This window comes from Bombina bombina, chromosome 6 (assembly GCF_027579735.1).
Source record: "Bombina bombina isolate aBomBom1 chromosome 6, aBomBom1.pri, whole genome shotgun sequence".
NCBI classification, from domain to species: Eukaryota; Metazoa; Chordata; class Amphibia; order Anura; family Bombinatoridae; genus Bombina; species Bombina bombina.
Genome location: NC_069504.1, coordinates 14113314 through 14136598, shown reverse-complemented (window position 1 = coordinate 14136598; position 23285 = coordinate 14113314). Strand labels below are relative to the sequence as shown.

The 23285-nt window shown below is 42.1% G+C and overlaps 1 protein-coding gene and 1 pseudogene across 1 annotated transcript in view; both read left to right on the top strand.

Moving 5' to 3' along the window:
* PPP6R2 (protein phosphatase 6 regulatory subunit 2) overlaps positions 1–23285 on the top strand; it is a gene marked incomplete in the record, with an annotated part of 934057 nt that overhangs the window by 46551 nt on the left and 864221 nt on the right.
* Positions 17025–17143, top strand: LOC128665257 (uncharacterized; annotated as a pseudogene).

Sequence of the window (23285 nt, the reverse complement as noted above, 5' to 3'; positions counted from 1 at the left end):
AGCCATTGTGGAACCCCCACTTAGAATGTGTCCCTCATGCACTGAAAGGTCAATAAATTGCAAAGAACATATTTTAGCTACTAAAAGTGTCGCAGGATGATTCTCAGTCTGAAGGGAATCAGGTTATGCCATCTAATTCTCCCCAAGTGTCACACCCATTAACGCCCGCACAAGCGACGCCAAGTACTTCTAGTGCGTCTTATTCTTTCACCCTGCAAGATATGGCCGCAGTTATGAATACTACCCTCACAGAGGTTTTATCTAAGCTGCCTGGGTTGCAGGGGAAGCGCAGTAGGTCTGGTGTGAGAGTAAATGCTGACCCCTCTGACGCTTTATTAGCCATCTCCGATGTACCCTCACAATGTTCTAAGTTGGGGGTGAGGGATTTGCTGTCTGAGGGAGAGATTTCTGATTCAGGAAAGATGTTCCCTCAGACAGACTCGGATATATGACAGCTTTTAAATTTAAGCCAGAACACCTCCGCTTGTTACTAGCGACTCTGGATGATTGTGACCCTATTGTAATTCCACCAGAGAAATTGTGTAAAATGGATAGATATCTAGAGGTTCCTACTTACACTAATGTTTTTCCGGTCCCTAAGAGGATTTTGGACATTGTTACAAAGGAGTGGGATAGACCAGGTATTCCCTTTTCTCCCCCGCCTACTTTTAAGAAAATGTTTCCCATATCAGACACCATTCGGGATTTGTGACAGACGGTCCCTAAGGTTGAGGGAGCTATTTCTACCCTAGCTAAGCGTACAACTATACCTATTGAGGACAGTTGTGCTTTGAAAGATCCTATGGATACAAAATTAGAGGGTCTTCTAAAGAAAATATTCATCAGGGTTTTCTTCTGCAACCTATAGCGTGCATTGTTCCTGTAACTACTGCAGCTGCGTTTTGGTTCGAGGCTCTCAAGGTTGAGACCCCATTAGATGATATTCTGGATAGAATTAGGGCTCTCAAGCTAGCTAAATCTTTCATTACAGATGCCGCTTTTCAACTGGCTAAATTAGCGACAAAGAATTCAGGTTTTGCCATTTTAGCGCATAGAGCTTTATGGCTTAAGTCCTGGTCTGCTGACGTGTCATCAAAATCTAAGCTTTTAGCCATCCCTTTCAAGGGTAAGACCCTATTCGGGCCTGAACTGAAAGAGATAATTTCAGACATCACTGGAGGAAAAGGCCATGCCCTTCCTCAGGATAAGACAAATAAGATGAGGACCAAACAAAATAATTTTTGTTCCTTTCAAAACTTCAAAGGAGGTCCCTCTACCTCCTCCCCTGCTGCAAAGCAAGAGGGGAATTTTGCTCAATCCAAGTCAGTCTGAAGACCTAACCTGACTTGGAACAAAGTTAAACAGGCCAAGAAGCCCGCTGCTGCAACCAAGACAGCATGAAGGGGCAGCCCCCGATCCAGGACCAGATCTAGTAGGGGGCAGACTTTCTCTCTTTGCTTGGGCAAGAGACGTTCAGGACTCCGGAGCTTTAAAAATCGTGACCCAGGGGTATCTTCTAGACTTAAAAGATTCTCCTCCAAGGGGGAGATTCCAAGATTCCATCTTTCTCAATTGTCTGTAAACCAGACAAAGAGAGGCGTTCTTACTCTGTGTAGAAGACCTATATACCATGGGAGTAATCTGCCCAGTTCCAAAAACAGAATAGGGGCAGGGGTTTTACTCCAATCTATTTGTGGTTCCCAAAAAAGAAGGAACCTTCAGACCAAGTTTAGATCTCAAGATTCTAAACAAATGCCTCAGAGTCCCATCTTTGAAGATGGAGACCATTCAGACTATTTTACCAATGATCCAGGAGGGTCAATATATGACCACCGTGTATTTAAAGGACACTTATCTGCACATCCCTATCCACAAAGATCTTCACCAGTTCCTCAGGTTCGCCTTTCTGGACAAGCATTACCAGTTTGTGGCTCTTCCCTTCAGGCTGGCCACAGCTCTCAGAATTTTCACAAAGGTGCTAGGGTCCCTTCTGGCAGTTCTAAGGCTGCGGGGCATAGCAGTGGCTCCATATCTGGACGATATCTTAATTCAGGTGTCGACTTACCAGCTAGCCAAATCTCACACAGACATCGTGTTGGCTTTTCTAAGATCTCACGGGTGGAAGGTGAACGTAAAAAAGAGTTCACTTATCCCCCTCACAAGAGTTCCATTCCTGGGAACTGTGATAGATTCGGTAGACATGAAAAATTTTCTGACGGAGGTCAGGAAATCAAAGATTTTAATCACGATTTCCTACACTATATAAGTTCATTCTTTATTCTTACTCCTCTGCCCTTCACTTAGCCAAGCAAAACTACTTCTCTTCTCTCATATCTTCTCACTCCTCAAACCCTAAACGTCTCTTCTCCACTTTCAACACTCTCCTCTATCCACCTGCACCACCCCCCTCATCTGACTTTAGTGCTCAAGACTTGGCAGATTACTTTTTCAACAAAACACTTACCATCAGAAGCAACATCCCACCACAAGACTGCAACCTTTCATCTGCGCCCCCGGTCATCCCCTCCAACACTCTCAGTACCTTCCCCCCCAACCACTGAGAATGAAGTGAGTTCCCTAATATCTTCCTCACACCTCACTACATGCCCCCTTGACCTTATCCCTTCACATCTAATACCCTCTCTGTCCTCTACCCTCACCCCAGCTCTTACTCTCATATTCAACCGATCCCTTACTACTGGTTCATTTCCATCATCCTTCAAACATGCAAAGGTCACCCCCATCCTCCAAAAACCCTCCCTCAACCCCAATTCTCCTGCAAACTACTGCCCCATATCACTACTTCCGCTAGCTTCTAAAGTCCTGGAAAAACTAGTTTTTCGATCGCCTAACACACTTCCTATCCTCCAACTCATTGCTTTACCCCCTGCAATCTGGCTTCCATCCCCAACACTCAACTGAGACTGCCCTCACCAAGGTTACTAACGATCTTCTTTCTGCTAAAAACAATAGCCACTATTCTATACTTATCTTACTTGACCTGTCTGCTGCCTTTGACACTGTTGACCATCCCCTCCTCCTATCGACTCTCAGCTCCCTTGGGCTCTGTGACATTGCCCTCTCCTGGATCCACTCTTATCTCTCTAATAGTTCCTTTTCTGTCTCATTTGCTGGTGACTCATCCTCTCCACTGCCTCTGTCTGTTGGAGTACCTCAAGGCTCTGTTCTAGGCCCTCTACTCGTCTCTATTTATACTTCCTCACTGGGTAAACTTATTAGTAGCTATGGCTGATGATACTCAGATCTACCTATCCACCCCTGCACTCTCTCCTTCTGTCCTTTCCCACATCAGCGGCTGCTTATCTGGCATTTCTTCCTGGATGGCCTCTCACCACCTAAAAATCAACATGTCCAAGACTGAGCTTCTTCTAATCCCCCCCCCCCCCAACTAATTTTACTCCAGTTTCTAACTTTACTATCACTGTCGGTGACACCACTATCTCCCCATCACCCCAAGTCTGCTGCCTTGGAGTTGCACTCGACTCCAATCTTTCCTTCATACCCCACATCCAATCGCTCTCTTCATCCTGTCGCAACCACCTACATAATATCTCCAAAATTCGTCCTTTTCTGAGTGCTGAAACTAATAAAAAGCTAATCCATTCCCTAGTAATTTCCCGGCTTGACTACTGTAACAACCTACTAACTGGCCTTCCTCTCTCCCGCCTCTCCCCCCCTTCAATCCATCCTAAATGCCTCTGCTAGCCTAATCCACCTCTCCCGATGCTCTGTATCTGCCGCACCCCTCTGTGAGTCCCTTCACTGGCTCCCCATTCACAGCAGAATTAAATTCAAAATTCTCACTTTGACCTACAAAGCCCTTACCAATGCAGCCCCCCATACCTGTCCTCACTAATCAACAAATATACTCCAGCCCGTGCCCTACGATCCAACAACGATCTACTCCTTGCCTCTTCTACCATCACCTCCTCTCATGCTAGACTACAGGACTTCTCTTGTGCGGCACCAACCCTCTGGAACGCACTTCCTCGTGCTGTCAGACTTTCCCCCAACCTCTCCTCCTTTAAACGCTCCCTAAAGACCTTCTTGTCCAGAGAAGCCAAATTTTTTAGGAATTATATTAAGGCACTAAAGTTGAATGACATTTGGCGACAGCAACACCCGGATGACCGGGTATATACATGTGAATCCAAGTCACATAGAAGCTTTTCTCGCATTGACCTATTTCTGATAAGTCAGCAAATCGCCAAGCTTGAAGTTGAAACCCAAATTGCAGACATACTGTTATCTGACCATGCCATCATAAGTTTACGGGTCTGGCCGGATAAGAGGGTTAGAAGACCTGGGAATTCGTTTCACTTTCCGGCTTATATGAGGCAAAATATACAGTTTACTAACTGGTTAAATGTAAAATGGCTAGAATATTGTGATATGAATAAAGGATATATTAATAAAACAGAAACCTTTTGGGAAGCAGGGAAAGCTGTCATGCGTGGAGAAATTAAGGGCTACATGGTCAAGCTAACACGCAAATTGAAAGCTAGAGAGCTACAACTGGCCAACCAGCTTAGGAATGCATACAACAGATATCTCCAATCACCGAAGCAAGCCACATGGAGTAAATATATCTCTGCTAAAAATGAAAGAGAGGCTTTTTTTAGAGAGAAATGGGCAGGGGAAGATCTTAAGACAAGGTCTAAGTTTCAAGGATATTAGGGGGTTTCAGCCAAACATTTGGTTAAAATAATAAAGTTTAGACAAAAGAAAAATATCATCGCAACAATAAAAGATGGTAACAAGGTAATAACCTACAGAAATTAGGGAAGCATTTTATAAGTATTTTCATAATATATATACCAGCAGGGGAATAGATGAAAGGGCTAAGGCTCAATTCTGGGCAAAAATCAAATTACCTAATATATCAGCAATTGATTCAGAATATATTAACGCGGCTATAACAGAGTCAGAAGTAGCCAAGGTAATACATAAGATAAAATCTGGCAAAGCAGCAGGCCCTGATGGTCTCCCGAACGAATTTTACAAAATTCTGTCGGCCACAATTGGCACCACATTAAAGAAGCTATATAATGATTACTTCTTACTACAAGCCTTAAAATCCCCTTATTTCTCAGATTCAATTGTCACTTTGATATATAAGAAGGGCAAAAAGCCGGATGAGTTATCTGCCTACCGTCCAATCTCCCTGTTAAATCAGGACTATAAAATCTTGATGTCAATTGTTGCTGACAGATTAAAGAGTGTTATAGGCAAATTGATACATACAGAGCAGGCAGGCTTCATACCAAATAGGAACTCGGTTCGGAACATGAGAAGAGTATTGACAGCTGTGGACCATTTTCACCAGATCGGCCAACAGTGCAGAAGTGATTATCATAATACCAAGAAAAAAGATTTCGCCTTAGTCACCATTGACGCTGAAAAAGCTTTTGACTCCATTGAATGGAACCATCTCATAACCTCTCTTAAAAACTTTGGTTTCTCTGGCCGTCTGGTTGATCTGGTGAAAATGGTCTACAAGGAACCTAGGTCACAGCTTCTAGTGAATGGGGAATTAACGCAACATATTATCTTAGAGAAAGGAACCCGTCAGGGCTGTCCCCTATCCCCACTCCTATTTGACCTCGCCTTAGAACCTTTGGCAGTATATCTGCGACAAACCATACAACCAGTTAAGATTGGTAGGAAGACGCTACTCATTTCTCTGTACGCTGATGATATACTTCTATTTCTTCAAGATACAGTAAATTCTATCCCTAGTGTCTTGAAAATTATCACAGAGTATAGTACCTTCTCTGGTTACAAAATTAACCCTAATAAATCAGAGCTATTATGGGTCAATAAAACACGGCAAAGTTGCAATTGCATCTTCAGAGAAGTGAAGGCCATCAACTATTTAGGGATTAAGATTACCAGGAACCCTAGGGAATGGTATCAATTAAATTTCAAGGAATTCTTTGATAAAATTCAAGCTAATCTTAATAAATGGAATTTACTTTTTCTGTCAATTTCGGCCAGATGCATGATAATTAAGACAATTATATTTCCTAAAATCTTATTCCGCCTACAAAACTTACCCCTTCTTGTCACAAGGAAAGATATAACTAGATATAATAAGGCCTGCTCTTCCTTTATTTGGGGGAAGAAGAGACCAAGAATCTCTATAGATAAAATGTGCAACTCCAGAGTATATGCAGGGTTCTCTATTCCAAACATCAAACATTATAATTTAATAGCCCTGGCCAAATTCGGATTAGATTGGCTTACTAAATCAGAATATGTAACATATTATAAATTAGATGCGGAATTGATCAGACCTTTTAGTCCTCTAGCTATGTTACATTGTCCATTTAGAAAGCTGCCCCAGAATGTAGATAGAATGTTAACATTTGTTAATATTATTAAAGGATGGCAGCTATATTGCTCCCTAGTGGGACAGGAATTTTGTGTGTCCCCTTATTTACCGATTATCGGGTGTGTGGATTTCCCACCAGGTCTAAACCATAAAGTATTTTTTGATTGGAGGGAGAAAGGACTAAACTATTTTGCGCAGCTAAAAAATGATAGGGATGGTCAAATTTGTACATTTCAGAGCCTTGTAGAACAATATCTTCTCTCAACCAATAACTTCTATGCATACTTACAGGTATGTCATTATATTGAAAGATCTAATAGAGAAGTGGTAACTGAATGGGGATTGTTTCAAATAGCATCGGGCCTAAATCTCTATCAAGCAGGGAAACGTTCTATTTCCTGGTGGTATCAAGAAATTCTGACAAACAAGGGATTGGAACATATTAATCAGGTCAAGGAAAAATTTAATAAATATTTTGAAAGATTACAAGGTGAGGACATACTACAAAGTATTAAACTTGCGGCCGAGACGACTTCATGTATTAGCTGGAGAGAGTCGCAGTGTAAAATCATAAATAATTTCTATTTGACCCCAGCTAGAATGGCCAAATGGACAGTCAAAGGCAGGGAGTTGTTTTAAATGCATACGGGCAGGGGCAGATCTTTTACATTGTATCTGGAGTTGCCCAAAAGTAAGGCAATATTGGGCAAAGGTTCAGTACTGGTTGAACTGCTATCTCCAGAGTAAAACTGAGTTACAGGCAGAACATATATTTTTCCTAAAAAATTTGGCTATTATGGGGGACAGACAGCTGGTTAATCTAGTTATATTGGTAGCACGGAGTCAGCTTTTCAAAAAATGGAGACAAAGAGAAATTCCCTGTATGAGTGAAGTCACTAATATCATCAAAACACAGATGTTTGTAGAAAGGCAGAACCTCAGGGCTGATTCAGAAAAGCAGTTTAAGAATTATTTTAAAAAATGGGGAAGCCTGATTAGTTCTTGGACACCAGAACATCAGGGTCATTTTCTAAAGCCTTTTCAGAACGCAGTACCATTTTTAGAGCTGATTGTATCCGGTGTATTGCCTAGGTCATGGCTAATAGAGAGGGCCAGTTGATGCAGGGGTGTGATTATACTTTTTTTTTTTTTTTTCTCTCTTGTTACTCTGTCTCTGCCCGGCCCTTCCCCCCCCTCCCCCTTATGCTTTAGTGTTTTATGTTTCTCTGTTGTCTTATGATGTTGAGGCACATAGATTTCTAATCTAGTAAAAATTGAATATATGTAATTCAGAATCTTTCCTTTCTTTTTGGAAGGATCATTTTAAGTTTGGAAAAAGTGAGGTCAAGAACAAGTGTTTTTTTTTTTTTTTCCATTTGTTTGCATCAATCAATCCCGGTGAGGGAGAAATCTAAGACATGTATGATATAAGAAATGTTATGTTAATATACACAAAGATTTAACTTTTTGAATTGATTATGTTGTATCATATGATGAACCTCAATAAAAAAAAAAAAAAGACCACCTTGTTCAGGAAAGCCTATTACCAAATCAGTAACTAATGAATTCCACTTGCCTAATAGTTGCCCTCATCTAACTTCACACTAACATCATTCCCACCACGGGAACAGGGCTCCCAATTCCTCCTGTATATGTTTGTTAAATTTTGTCTGGTGTCTCATATTGTACTGTCCTTTTATCTTTGTTACCTATGAACAGCGCTGCGGAATCTGTTGGCGCTTTATAAATAAATAATAATAATAATAACCACCTGCCGAGCTCTTCATTCCATTCCTCGGCCGTCCGTGGCTCAGTGTATGGAGGTAATCTGACTAATGGTAGCGGCAATGGACATAGTTCCGTTTGCTCGCTTGCATCTCAGACCACTGCAACTATGCATGCTCAAACAGTGGAATGGGGATTATGCAGATTTATCTCCTCAGAAAAATCTGGACCAAGAGACCAGAGACTCTCTTCTTTGGTGGTTGTCACAGGATCATCTGTCCCAGGGAATGAGTTTCCGCAGGCCAGCATGGGTCATAGTGACGATGGATGCCAGCCTATTGGGCTGGGGTGCAGTCTGGAATTCCCTGAAAGCTCAGGGTGTGTGGACTCAGGAGGGGGCTCTCCTCCCGATAAATATTCTAGAACTGAGAGCGATATTCAATGCGCTTCAGGCGTGGCCTCAGCTGGCTTGGGCCAGATTCATAGGATTCCAGTCGGACAATATCACAACTGTAGCATATATCAATAATCAGGGGGGAACAAAGAGTTCTCTAGCGATGATAGAGGTGTCCAAAATAATTTGATGTGCAGAAACTCACTCTCGCCATCTATCGGCAATCTATATCCCAGGAGTGGAGAACTGGGAAGCGGATTTTCTAAGTCGTCAGACTTTTCATCCAGGGGAGTGGGAACTCCATCCGGAGGTGTTTGCACAATTGATTCAGCAATGGGGCATACCAGAATTGGATCTGATGGCATCTCGTCAGAATGCCAAACTTCCTTGTTATGGGTCCAGATCAAGGGATCCTCAAGCAGTACTGATAGATGCTCTAGCAGTACCTTGGTCGTTCAACCTGGCTTATGTGCTTCCACCATTTCCTCTCCTTCCTCGCCTGATTGCCAGAATCAAACAGGAGAGAGCTTCGGTGATGTTGATAGCACCTGCGTGGCCACGCAGGACTTGGTATGCAGATCTGGTGGACATGTCATCTCTACCACCATGGATTCTGCCACTGAGACAGGACCTTCTGATTCAAGGTCCGTTCCAGCATCCAAATCTAGTTTCTCTGCGGCTGACTGCCTGGAGATTGAACACTTGATTTTATCCAAGCGGGGATTCTCTGAGTCGGTCATAGATACCTTGATTCAGGCTCGAAAGCCCGTCACTAGGAAAATTTATCATAAGATATGGCGTAAATATCTTTATTGGTGCGAATCCAAAGGCTACTCATGGAGTAAGATCAGGATTCCTAGGCTTTTATCCTTTCTCCAAGAAGGATTGGAGAAGGGGCTATCAGCTAGTTCCTTAAAGGGACAGATATCTGCTTTATCAATTCTACTGCCCAAGCGTCTGGCAGATGTTCCAGACGTTCAGTCGTTCTGTCAGGCTTTAGTTAGAATCAAGCCTGTGTTTAAACCTGTTGCTCCGCCATGGAGTTTGAATTTAGTTCTTAAAGTTCTTCAAGGGGTTCCGTTAGAAGCTTAATATCTATGGAATGCATAGGTTCAATCTTCGAAAGTTCTGTTTTTAGTTGCTATCTCTTCGGCTCGAAGATTTTCTGAACTATATGCATTGCAATGCGATTCGCCTTATCTTGTTTTCCATGCTGATAAGGTGGTTTTGCGTACCAAACCTGGATTCCTTCCTAAGGTTGTTAGGAATATTAATCAGGAAATTGTTGTTCCTTCTCTGTGTCCTAATCCTTCCTCTAAGAAGGAGCGTCTGCTGCACAACTTGGACGTGGTTCGTGCTTTGAAGTTTTACTTGCAAGCTACCAAAGAGTTCCGTCAAGCATCTTCTTTGTTTGTTGTCTATTCTGGAAAACGTAAACGTAGAGGTCAAAAAGCTACGGCTACCTCTTTCTTTTTGGCTGAAAAGCATCATCCATTTGACATACGAGACTGCTGGACAGCAGCCTCCTGAAAGAATTACAGCTCACTCTACTAGAACGGTAGCTTCCAATTGGGCTTTTAAAAATGATTCTTCTGTTGAACAGATTTGTAAGGCTGCGACTTGGTCTTCTCTTCATACCTTTTCCAAATTTGATATTTTTGCTTCTTCGGAGGCTATTTTTGGGAGAAAAGTTCTTCAAGCAGTGGTGCCTTCTGTTTAGCCATCTGTCTTGTCCCTCCCGTTCATCCGTGTCCTGTAGCTTTGGTATTGTATCCCACAAGTAAAGGATGAATCTGTGGACTCATCATATCTTACAGAAGAAAAGTAAATTTATGCTTACCTGATAAATGAATTTCTTCATACGATACGATTAGTCCTCGGGCCTGCCCTGTCAATTTAAGACAGATTATATTTTTTTGATTTAATCTTCAGTCACCTCTGCACCTTGTAGTTTCTCCTTTTCTCCAACATTGGTGTGTCCGGTCCACGGCGTCATCCTTACTTGTGGGAATATCTCTTCCCCAACAGGAAATGGCAGAGAGTCCCAGCAAAGCTGGCCATATAGTCCCTCCTAGGCTCCGCCCACCCCAGTCATTCTCTTTGCCGTTGCACAGGCAACATCTCCACGGAGATGGTTAAGAGTTTTTTGGTGTTTAAATGTAGTTTTTTTTTTTTTATTCTTCTATCAAGTGTTTGTTATTTTAAAATAGTGCTGGTATGTACTATTTACTCTGAAACAGAAAAGGATGAAGATTTCTGTTTGTGAGAGGAAGATGATTTTATAAGACAGTAACTAAAATCGGTTTCTGTTTCCACATAGGACTGTTGAGATGAAGTAACTTCAGTTGGGGGAAACAGTTAGCAGACTTTTCTGCTTAAGGTATGACCAGCCATATTTCTAACAAGACCATGTAATGCTGGAAGGCTGTCATTTCCCCTCATGGGGACCGGTAAGCCATTTTCTTAGTCAAACAAACAGAATAAAGGGCTTAATATGGGCTATAAAACTGGTAGACACTTTTATGGGCTAAATCGATTGCTTTATTTGGGCATTTTATTCATGTTTATGCTGATAATTCACATTTATAAACTTGGGGAACGTTTATTAACGGCAGGCACTATGTTAGACACCTTTTCCAGTCAGGGGGCCTTCCCAGTTGTAGGCTGAGCCTCATTTTCGCGCCATTACTGCGCAGTTGTTTTTTGAGAGCAGGACATGCAGATGCATGTGTGAGGATCTGAAAGTAGCTGGAAAAGTTTCTAGAAGGCGTCACTTGGTATCGTATTCCCCTCTGGGCTTGGTTGGGTCTCAGCAAAGGCTATAGCTGGGACTGTATAGAGGTTAAATTTGTAAACGGCTCCGGTTTTAAGGGTTAAAGCTCTGAAATTTGGTGTGCAATACTCTTAATGCTTTAAGACACTGTGGTGAAATTTTGGTAATTTTTGAACAATTCCTTCATACTTTTTCACATATTCAGTAATAAAGTGTTTTCTGTTTAAAATTTAAAGAGACAGTAACGGTTTTGTTTTAAAACATTTTTTTGTGCTTTATTGACAAGTTTAAGCCTGTTTAACATGTCTGTGCCTTCGGATAAGCTATGTTCTATATGTATGAAAGCCAATGTGTCTCCCCATTTAAATTTGTGTGATAATTGTGCCATAGCGTCCAAACAAAGTAAGGACAGTACTGCCACAGATAATGAAATTGCCCAAGATGATTCCTCAGATGAGGGGAGTAAACATGATACTACATCATCCCCTACTGTGTCTACACCAGTTTTGCCCACGCAGGAGGCCCCTAGTACATCTAGCGCGCCAATGCTTATTACCATGCAACAATTGACGGCTGTAATGGATAACTCCATAGCAAATATTTTATCCAAAATGCCTACATATCAGAGAAAGCGCGATTGCTCTGTTTTAAACACTGAAGAGCAGGAGGGCGCTGATAATTGTTCTGTCATACCCTCACACCAATCTGAAGGGGCCATGAGGGAGGTTTTGTCAGATGGGGAAATTTCAGATTCAGGAAAAATTTCTCAACAAGCTGAACCTGATGTTGTGACATTTAAATTTAAATTAGAACATCTCCGCGCACTGCTTAAGGAGGTGTTATCTACTCTGAATGATTGTGACAACTTGGTCATTCCAGAGAAATTATGCAAGATGGACAAGTTCCTAGAGGTTCCGGTGCACCCCGACGCTTTTCCTATACCCAAGCGGGTGGCGGACATAGTGAATAAGGAGTGGGAAAAGCCCGGCATACCTTTTGTCCCCCCCCCTATATTTAAGAAATTATTTCCTATGGTCGACCCCAGAAAGGACTTATGGCAGACAGTCCCTAAGGTCGAGGGGGCAGTTTCTACTCTAAACAAACGCACTACTATTCCTATCGAGGATAGTTGTGCTTTCAAAGATCCTATGGATAAAAAATTGGAGGGTTTGCTTAAGAAGATTTTTGTACAGCAAGGTTACCTTCTACAACCCATTTTGTGCATTGTCCCTGTCACTACAGCAGCGTGGTTCTGGTTCGAGGAACTAGAAAAGTCGCTCAGTAGAGAGACTCCATATGAGGAGGTTATGGACAGAGTTCACGCACTTAAGTTGGCTAACTCTTTTATTTTAGATGCCGCTTTGCAATTAGCTAGATTAGCGGCGAAAAATTCAGGGTTTGCAATCGTGGCGCGCAGAGCGCTTTGGCTAAAGTCTTGGTCAGCGGATGTGTCATCCAAGACAAAATTGCTTAACATCCCTTTCAATGGTAAAACTCTATTTGGACCAGAATTGAAAGAGATTATCTCAGACATCACTGGGGGAAAGGGCCACGCCCTTCCACAAGATAGGCCTTTCAAGGCCAAGAATAAGTCTAATTTTCGTTCCTTTCGCAATTTCAGGAACGGACCGGCCTCTAATTCTGCATCCTCTAAGCAAGAGGGTAATGCCTCACATCCCAAACCAGCCTGGAAACCGATGCAAGGCTGGAACAAGGGTAAGCAGGCCAAGAAGCCTGCTGCTGCTAACAAAACAGCATGAAGGAGTAGCCCCCGATCCGGGACCGGATCTAGTAGGGGGCAGACTCTCTCTCTTTGCTCAGGCTTGGGCAAGAGATGTTCAGGATCCCTGGGCGCTAGAAATAGTTTCTCAGGGTTATCTTCTGGAATTCAGGGAACTACCCCCAAAGGGAAGGTTCCACATGTCTCACTTATCCTTAAACCAAATAAAGAGACAGGCGTTCTTACATTGTGTAGAAGACCTGTTAAAGATGGGAGTGATACACACCCAGTTCCAATAAAGGAACAAGGAATGGGATTTTATTCCAATCTGTTCGTAGTTCCCAAAAAAGAGGGAACTTTCAGACCAATTTTGGATTTGAAGATCCTAAACAAATTTCTCAGGGTACCATCGTTCAAGATGGAAACCATTCGAACGATTCTACCCACTATCCAGGAAGGTCAATTTATGACTACCGTGGATCTAAAGGATGCGTACCTACATATTCCTATCCACAAAGAACATCATCAGTTCCTAAGGTTCGCCTTTCTGGACAAACATTACCAGTTTGTGGCCCTCCCATTCGGGTTAGCCACTGCTCCAAGGATTTTCACAAAGGTACTAGGGTCCCTTCTAGCAGTTCTAAGACCGAGGGGCATTGCAGTAGTACCTTACTTGGACGACATTCTAATACAAGCGTCGTCCCTGTCAAAACCAAAGGCTCATACAGACATCGTTCTGGCCTTTCTCAGATCACACGGATGGAAGGTGAACATAGAAAAAAGTTCTCTGTCTCCGTCGACAAGAGTTCCCTTCTTGGGAACAATAATAGATTCCTTAGAAATGAGTATTTTTCTGTCAGAGGTCAGAAAGTCAAAACTTCTAAGCACTTGTCAAGTTCTTCATTCTGTTCCACGTCCTTCCATAGCGCAGTGCATGGAAGTAGTAGGGTTGATGGTTGCAGCAATGGACATAGTTCCTTTTGCACAAATTCATCTAAGACCATTACAACTGTGCATGCTCAAACAGTGGAATGGGGATTATACAGACTTGTCTCCAATGATTCAAGTAGATCAGAAGACCAGAGATTCACTCCGTTGGTGGCTGACCCTGGACCATCTATCCCAGGGAATGAGCTTCCACAGACCAGAGTGGGTCATTGTCACGACCGACGCCAGTCTAGTGGGCTGGGGAGCGGTCTGGGAGTCCCTGAAAGCTCAGGGACTATGGTCTCGGGAAGAGTCTCTTCTCCCGATAAACATTCTGGAACTAAGAGCGATCTTCAATGCTCTCAGGGCTTGGCCTCAGCTAGCAAAGGCCAGATTCATAAGATTCCAATCAGACATGACGACCGTTGCGTATATCAGTCATCAGGGGGGAACAAGGAGTTCCCTGGCGATGAAAGAAGTGACCAAAATAATTCAATGGGCGGAGGATCACTCCTGCCACCTATCTGCGATCCACATCCCAGGTGTGGAAAACTGGGAAGCGGATTATCTGAGTCGTCAGACATTCCATCCGGGGGAGTGGGAACTCCACCCGGAGATCTTTGCCCAACTAACTCAATCATGGGGCATTCCAGACATGGATCTGATGGCGTCTCGTCAGAACTTCAAGGTTCCTTGCTACAGATCCAGGGATCCCAAGGCGACTCTAGTCGATGCACTAGTAGCACCTTGGACCTTCAACCTAGCTTATGTATTTCCACCGTTTCCTCTCATTCCCAGGCTGGTAGCCAGGATCAAAGGTTTGGAGAAAGGATTATCTGCAAGTTCTCTAAAGGGACAGATCTCTGCTTTATCTGTCTTACTACACAAAAGACTGGCAGCTGTGCCAGATGTTCAAGCTTTTGTTCAGGCTCTGGTTAGGATCAAGCCTGTTTACAGACCTTTGACTCCTCCCTGGAGTCTAAATCTAGTTCTTTCAGTTCTTCAAGGGGTTCCGTTTGAACCTTTTACATTCCATAGATATTAAGTTACTATCTTGGAAAGTTTTGTTTTTGGTTGCTATTTCTTCTGCTAGAAGAGTTTCAGAGTTATCTGCTCTGCAATGTTCTCCGCCCTATCTGGTGTTCCATGCAGATAAGGTGGTTTTGCGTACTAAGCCTGGTTTTCTTCCAAAGGTTGTTTCTAACAAGAATATTAACCAGGAGATAGTTGTACCTTCTTTATGTCCGAATCCAGTTTCAAAGAAGGAACGTTTGTTACACAATTTGGACGTAGTCCGTGCTCTAAAATTCTATTTAGAGGCTACAAAAGATTTCAGACAAACATCTTCTTTGTTTGTTGTCTATTCTGGTAAAAGGAGAGGTCAAAAAGCGACTTCTACCTCTCTTTCCTTTTGGCTTAAAAGCATCATCCGATTGGCTTATGAGACTGCCGGACGGCAGCCTCCTGAAAGAATCACAGCTCACTCCACTAGGGCTGTGGCTTCCACTTGGGCCTTCAAGAACGAGGCTTCTGTTGACCAGATATGTAAGGCAGCGACTTGGTCTTCACTGCACACTTTTGCCAAATTTTACAAATTTGATACTTTTGCTTCTTCGGAAGCTATTTTTGGGAGAAAGGTTTTGCAAGCCGTGGTGCCTTCCGTTTAGGTAACCTGATTTGCTCCCTCCCTTCATCCGTGTCCTAAAGCTTTGGTATTGGTTCCCACAAGTAAGGATGACGCCGTGGACCGGACACACCAATGTTGGAGAAAACAGAATTTATGCTTACCTGATAAATTACTTTCTCCAACGGTGTGTCCGGTCCACGGCCCGCCCTGGTTTTTTTAATCAGGTCTGATGAATTATTTTCTCCAACTACAGTCACCACGGTACCATATGGTTTCTCCTATATTTTTCCTCCTGTCCGTCGGTCGAATGACTGGGGTGGGCGGAGCCTAGGAGGGACTATATGGCCAGCTTTGCTGGGACTCTTTGCCATTTCCTGTTGGGGAAGAGATATTCCCGCAAGTAAGGATGACGCCGTGGACCGAACACACCGTTGGAGAAAGTAATTTATCAGGTAAGCATAAATTCTGTTTTTCTTCCTGTACCTTTGGACGAATGACTTGGGGGTGGAGCTAAGGGGGGAGCTATATAGACAGCTCTGCTGTGGTGCTCTTTGCCACTTCCTGTTAGCAGGAGGATAATATCCCACAAGTAAAGGATGAATCCGTGGACTAGTCATATCATAGAAGAAATTAATTTATCAGGTAAGCATAAATTAACTTTTTAGGATTTCCTGTCGCTATCTCTTTTGAAATGCGCGGTGTCTTTAGTAGAATGGAACTTACTACTTTTGATCAGAGAACTTTAGATCTCTGCAGAGATAATCTAGTTTTTCTTTCTGACATTGGTAAGAAGCTGAGGTTTTGTTTTATTTAGAGCAATGTCTTGTCTTATTAGAATTGCTGTACTAGCCGCCAGGCATTGTGGCTGAAATTTATGGTCAGCTGAGAAGCCTACCTGTGGTTTAGTGGTACAGCCTAGGCTTTATATTTCTGCAGTTGCATATTAAATTGTTTGTTTCCTCCAAATACATGCTTCTAGTGTCTCCTTTTAAGGATGAGACTTTGTTTAGGTCATGCCTTTTCAAGTCCAATCTAAGATTTCCTTCCAGCGGCAGATTTCTCTTTCTAGAGTATCTGCAATCCAGGTAGGATGAGTAGCATTTCTTGATCTGGATTCAGGGTCTTCATCTCTGGGAGTGACAGTTCCAGTCCCAGTTTGGGAATGGGATATATAGGTTTTTACCTCATATTTCAGATTCTGTCCTTACAAGTAGTATCCTTTCTCCTTTCGTTCTAGTGGGCCTGTTCATAACGAACTTAGACCTGAGAGATTTATTGTTTCCTTAATCTGAATCTTCTCTAGTTTTCTTTGTTTGTGCCATCCCAGTCAAACCTTTAGGACTTGGGATATTGCAAGTGTGTTTTTCTGGACAATATATCGTTTAGGTATCATCCTGACATCAAGCTAACTCTCTTTTGAGATCTTGTTCAATCTTTTCCAGGGATGGGAAATGAATCTGGAGAAGAGTTCCCTTTTTCTATCCACAAGGGTAATTTATTTGGGGCTACTGCCACAATACCCTTAATGCACCCAATTTAATTTGATCTCGGAAGTTATGCAGGGTCAGGTCTGGTCAGTACCTGGATGGGAGACCGCCTGGGAACACCAGGTGCGGTATGCTTGGACCTTTATTTGATTCTTTATCTAGGAGATGTCTTTCAGAGGTCAGAAAATCAAGGATTTATTCCTTTTCCCCACTCTGCAGTCTTCTGTCCGGCCAACAGTAAGTTTTAGTGTCTGGTGCATAGCTTAGCCATCTTGCAACCAGGAGGTTGGGAGTTTGGATTCAGCTGCAGTTAATTTTTCTTCACTTTTCTGTGACCCTGTGTATGGAGGGAATTGGTCTGATGGTATTGCATGGACATAATTCAGTTTGCTATTTTCCATGACATGGAGAACTTTTGGATCTGTCCTAAAGGATAGATTTAGATCAGATGACGAGACTTTCTTCCGTAGTATTTTTTTCAGTAGTAGCTATCTCCTTGCGCGTGTTTCTGGAGATATTCCTGGATGATGTGAACACGGATGCCAACCTGCTGGGCTGGTAAGCTGTCTGGGTCTTTAACGAATATGGACTTGGAAGTGTCTGCTCTCCTCTTTAAACATCTTGGAGGTGAGAGCAATTAGCAATGCTCTGATGACTTGTCCTCAGTTGTTCCTAGCTTGGTTCCAGTCGGACAATATCACCTCTAGGGTTTATATCAACCATTAGGAGGAACTAGGGGTTCCTTAGCCATGTAGGAGGTGACTTGGATTGTTCAGTGGAAGGAAGCTCACATTTGCTGTCTGTCATCCACTTTCCAGGGGTGGACAATTGGGAGTCGTACTTCTAAACAGACTGATCATTCATCCCGGGGGGTAAGCATTTCCATCCGGAAGTATTCTCTAGGTAGACCCTCACATGGGGGGTTTCAGGAGTTTGCTTCTGTGGGCATTTCGACAGAACGCCAAGTTTTGAAGGTAAGGTTTATGGTCATGTTATCCGCAGACCGTCCTGATAGATGTTCTGACGTTTTTCTTGGATTTCAGTCTTGCATACTTTTTTTTAATTTTTTTTTATTCCTGTGTTTGTTCTCTTTCCACGAGTCATTACTCGTATTTTCAGATGAGAGCAGCAGTGATTTTATTAGCCCCTGCGTGGCCTCGCAGAATCTTGTATGCAGACCTAGTGGAAATGTCGTCTCTCCACCTTGGAGACTACCTCTGAGGAAGGACTGCGGATTCTTGGTCTTCCTTTATCTATAATCTCTGAAGCTGACTGCTTGAAGATTGGACACTTAGTTTTGTCTAAGCGGAAGTTTTTCTGAAATTTTTATCCTTTCTCCAGGATGGTCTGGAGAAGGGTTTGTCGGTCAGTACCCTGAAGGCTCAGTTTTCTGCATTGTCTTTTTTTGCTACATAAGCAAGACGTGCCAGATGTGCAAATTTTTTTTGTCAGGCACTGGTCTACATCAGGCCTGTGTTTAAATTGGTTGCTCCCCTTTAGGGGTTTACCCTTGTTCTTAAAGATTTGCAGTATGCTCTGTTTGAGCCTTTACTTTCCATAGATATTAAGTTATTTTGGAAGGTTTTGTTTCTCATTGCTATCTCTTCTGCTTGGAGAGTCTTGAAGCTCTGTTTTGCAGTGTGATTCGCCTTAACTTATCTTTCATGCAGTTAAAGCGGTTATTCGTATTAGTTAGGTTTTCTTCCTAAGTGATTTTTTGATAGATATATTAATCAGAAAATTGTTGTTCCTTCTCTGTGTTCTTATCTATCTTCTCATAAGGAACATTTGTTGCACAACTTTGATGTGCGTGCTTTTATTTTCTATCTACAGGCGACTAAGGATTGTCGCCAGTTTGCTGTTTGTTTCTCTGGGAAACATGAAGGTCAGAGAGCTTCAGCTACTTCTTTCACTTTGTTTGATTAGTATAATGCGTTCAGTTTATGAGACTGCTGGACAGCAGCCTCCTGAGAGAATTTCATCTCATTTCACTAGGGCTGTCCCTTCTTCTTGGGCTTTCAAGAAGGAAGTTTCTGTAGAACAGATTTGCAAGGCTGCAACTTGGTCCCCTCTGCATAATTTTTCCAAATATGATTTTCTTTTACAAAGATATGACGAGTCCACGGATTTCATCCTTACTTGTGCGATATTAACCTCCTGCTAACAGGAAGTGGCAAAGAGCACCACAGCAGAGCTGTATATATAGCCCCTCCCCTTCCCCTCCACCCCCAGTCATTCTCTTTGCCTGTGTTATACTAGGAAGATATGGTAAAGTGAGGTTAGTTTTAGTTTCTTCAATTAAGAAGTTTTTTTTATTTTAAATGGTACCGGTGCATACTATTTTCCTCAGGGGGATATGGAAGAAGATTTCTGCCCTGAGGTTTGATGATCTTAGCATTTGTAACTAAGATCCAAGCTGGTTCCCACAAGACTTCTGAAGGTAATCATGAGACCGGTTTCATGCTACAAGCAGCATTAAGGTATGTGCAGCCTTTTTTTTCTGAGGAGACTTGGTGTATCAGAACTGGCTGGCATTATTTCCATATATGGGAATGGGGTAAGCAGTAAAACCTATTTTAATAAGAGGGGTGTTACTGGAGTCCCTATTTTATATTTATCATTAGTTGATATTTGGGCATTATGTGACATGGGAGACAATATAAAAAACGATGTTTTATGTTTTTTATTTTTGGCACTTAAAACTTATTGGTTTTATGCTTGAGGGTTATATTGTGTGTGTATTTTTACTTTAGTGCAAAACTGCATTTCCATGTGGTGTTGTTTGGACCTACTCCAACTTTTGACCTTAAGGGGCGGAGCCTATTTTGGAGCAATTTCTTCAGGCTTAGCAGCAGCAAACAGTAACTCGGCTCCTACACTGTGTAGCTGGTCTGAAGGGTTGGAAACCTGATTCAAAGTACCCTGGGGGCAGGTAGGCGCCACAGCTCTGGCGCTGAGCGTATTTTTATCTATCTATTGACTACATGTTGATATAAGTACTTCTAAAGCATTATTTCTGCTCTTCCTTCTGGGTGCAGTAATTTTTGAATTAACCAACGATATTGAGTTAAATTTGGGAATAATTTAACGTTTTTTGTGCATTTTGGAAAAATTGTTCACTTTTTCTTTTCTTAAAGGCACAGTACACATTTTTTCTAATGTTTATTTTATGCTATAAATAAGTGTTTAAACTACTTTTGTGGTATTACTAGTCTGTTCAACATGTCTAACATTAAGGTTTCTCATTGTTCTATGTGTTTAGAAGCTATTGTGCAACCCCCCTCTAACATTGTGTAACTTTTGTACTGAAAGGGCTTTACAATGTAAAAAGCATATTTTAAATAAAGTAAGTGTGCCTAAGGATGATTCTCAGTCTGAAGAGAATCAGGATATGCCATCCAATTCTTCCCAAGTGTCACAACCTTTATGCCCACACACGCAACGCCTAGTACTTCTAGTGCGTCTAATTCCTTTACTCTTCAGGAGATGGCTGCAGTTATGTTAACTACCCTTACAGAGGTATTGTCTAAATTACCAGTGTTGCAGGGTAAATGCAGTAGGTCAAGTATTAATGTAAATACTGAATCCTCTGATGCTTTATTAGCTATTTCCGATGTTCCCTCACAGTGCTCTGAGTTATGGATCAGGGAATTACTGTCTGAGGGTGAAATTTCAGATTCAGGAAATGTTTTACCTACGACAGATTCGGATGCTATGTCATTTAAATTTAAGCTTGAACACCTCTGCCTGTTGCTTAGGGAGGTTTTAGCGACTCTGGATGATTGTGATCCTATTGTGATTCCTCCAGAGAAATTGTGTAAAATGGATAAATATTTGGAAGTTCCTACTTACACTGATGTTTTTCCGGTTCCTAAGAGAATTTCGGAAATTATTAGTAAGGAATGGGATAGACCAGGTATACCGTTTTCTCCCTCTCCTAATTTTAAGAAAATCTTTCCTATATCAGATACCATTCGGGACTCATGGCAAGCGGTCCCTAAGGTAGAGGGAGCTATATCTTCCCTAGCTAAGCGTACTACTATACCCATTGAGGATAGTTGTGCTTTCAAGGATCCTCTGGATAAGAAATTAGAGGGTCTACTAAAGAAATTATTTGGTAATCAGGGATTTCTTTTACAACCTACGGCTTGCATTGTTCCAGTAACTACTGCAGCAGCTTTTTGGTTTGAGGCTCTAGAAGAGTCTCTTAAGGTTGAGACTCCATTAGATGACATTCTAGATAGAATTAAGGCTCTTAAGCTAGCTAATTCTTTTATTACTGATGCCACTTTTTAAATTGCTAAATTAGCGGCAAAAAATGCAGGATTTGCTAGTTTAGCACGTAGAGCATTGGGGCTCAAATCTTGGTCTGCTGATGTAATCAAAACATAAGCTTTTAGCTATTCCCTTTAAAGGTAAGACCCTTTTTGTGCCAGAATTGAATCTTTCTTCTTTCTTCTTTCTTCTTTCTTCTTTCTTCTTTCTTCTTTCTTCTCCAACATAGGTGTGTCCGGTCCACGGCGTCATCCTTACTTGTGGGATATTCTCTTCCCCAACAGGAAATGGCAAAGAGCCCAGCAAAGCTGGTCACATGATCCCTCCTAGGCTCCGCCTACCCCAGTCATTCTCTTTGCCGTTGTACAGGCAACATCTCCACGGAGATGGCTTAGAGTTTTTTAGTGTTTAACTAGGGAACAGTGAGCAGACTTTTGCTGCTTGAGGTATGACACATTCTAACAAGACGATGTAATGCTGGAAGCTGTCATTTTCCCTATGGGATCCGGTAAGCCATTTTTATTACAGAGTAAATAAGGGCTTCACAAGGGCTTGTTAAGACTGTAGACATTTTCTGGGCTAAATCGATTCATATATAACATATTTAGCCTTGAGGAATCATTTAATATGGGTATTTTTGTAAAATATTATCGGCAGGCACTGTTTTAGACACCTTATTCTCTAGGGGCTTTCCCTAATCATAGGCAGAGCCTCATTTTCGCGCCGGTATTGCGCACTTGTTTTTGAGAAGCATGACATGCAGTCGCATGTGTGAGGAGCTCTGATACATAAAAAAGACTTTCTGAAGGCGTCATTTGGTATCGTATTCCCCTTTGGGCTTGGTTGGGTCTCAGCAAAGCAGATACCAGGGACTGTAAAGGGGTTAAAGATAAAAACGGCTCCGGTTCCGTTATTTTAAGGGTTAAAGCTTCCAAATTTGGTGTGCAATACTTTTAAGGCTTTAAGATCCAGTTTCAAAGAAGGAACGTTTGTTGCACAATTTGGATGTTGTTCGCGCTCTAAAATTCTATTTAGATGCTACAAAGGATTTTAGACAAACATCTTCCTTGTTTGTTGTTTGTTCTGGTAAAAGGAGAGGTCAAAAAGCAACTTCTACCTCTCTCTCTTTTTGGATTAAAAGCATCATCAGATTGGCTTATGAGACTGCCGGACGGCAGCCTCCTGAAAGAATCACAGCTCATTCCACTAGGGCTGTGGCTTCCACATGGGCCTTCAAGAACGAGGCTTCTGTTGATCAGATATGTAGGGCAGCGACTTGGTCTTCACTGCACACTTTTACCAAATTTTACAAGTTTGATACTTTTGCTTCTTCTGAGGCTATTTTTGGGAGAAAGGTTTTGCAAACCGTGGTGCCTTCCATTTAGGTGACCTGATTTGCTCCCTCCCTTCATCCGTGTCCTAAAGCTTTGGTATTGGTTCCCACAAGTAAGGATGACGCCGTGGACCGGACACACCTATGTTGGAGAAAACAGAATTTATGTTTACCTGATAAATTACTTTCTCCAACGGTGTGTCCGGTCCACGGCCCGCCCTGGTTTTTTAATCAGGTCTGATAATTTATTTTCTTTAACTACAGTCACCACGGTATCATATGGTTTCTCCTATGCAAATATTCCTCCTTTACGTCGGTCGAATGACTGGGGTAGGCGGAGCCTAGGAGGGATCATGTGACCAGCTTTGCTGGGCTCTTTGCCATTTCCTGTTGGGGAAGAGAATATCCCACAAGTAAGGATGACGCCGTGGACCGGACACACCGTTGGAGAAAGTAATTTATCAGGTAAACATAAATTCTGTTTTTCTTCTTTCTTCTTTCTTCTTTTTTCTTTTTTCTTTCTTTCTTTCTTCTTCTTTTTTCTTCTTTTTTCTTTCTTCTTTTTTCTTCTTTTTTCTTTCTTCTTTTTTCTTTCTTTTTCTTTCTTTCTTTTTCTTCTTTTTTCTTCTTTTTTCTTTTTTCTTTCTTCTTTTTTCTTTCTTCTTTTTT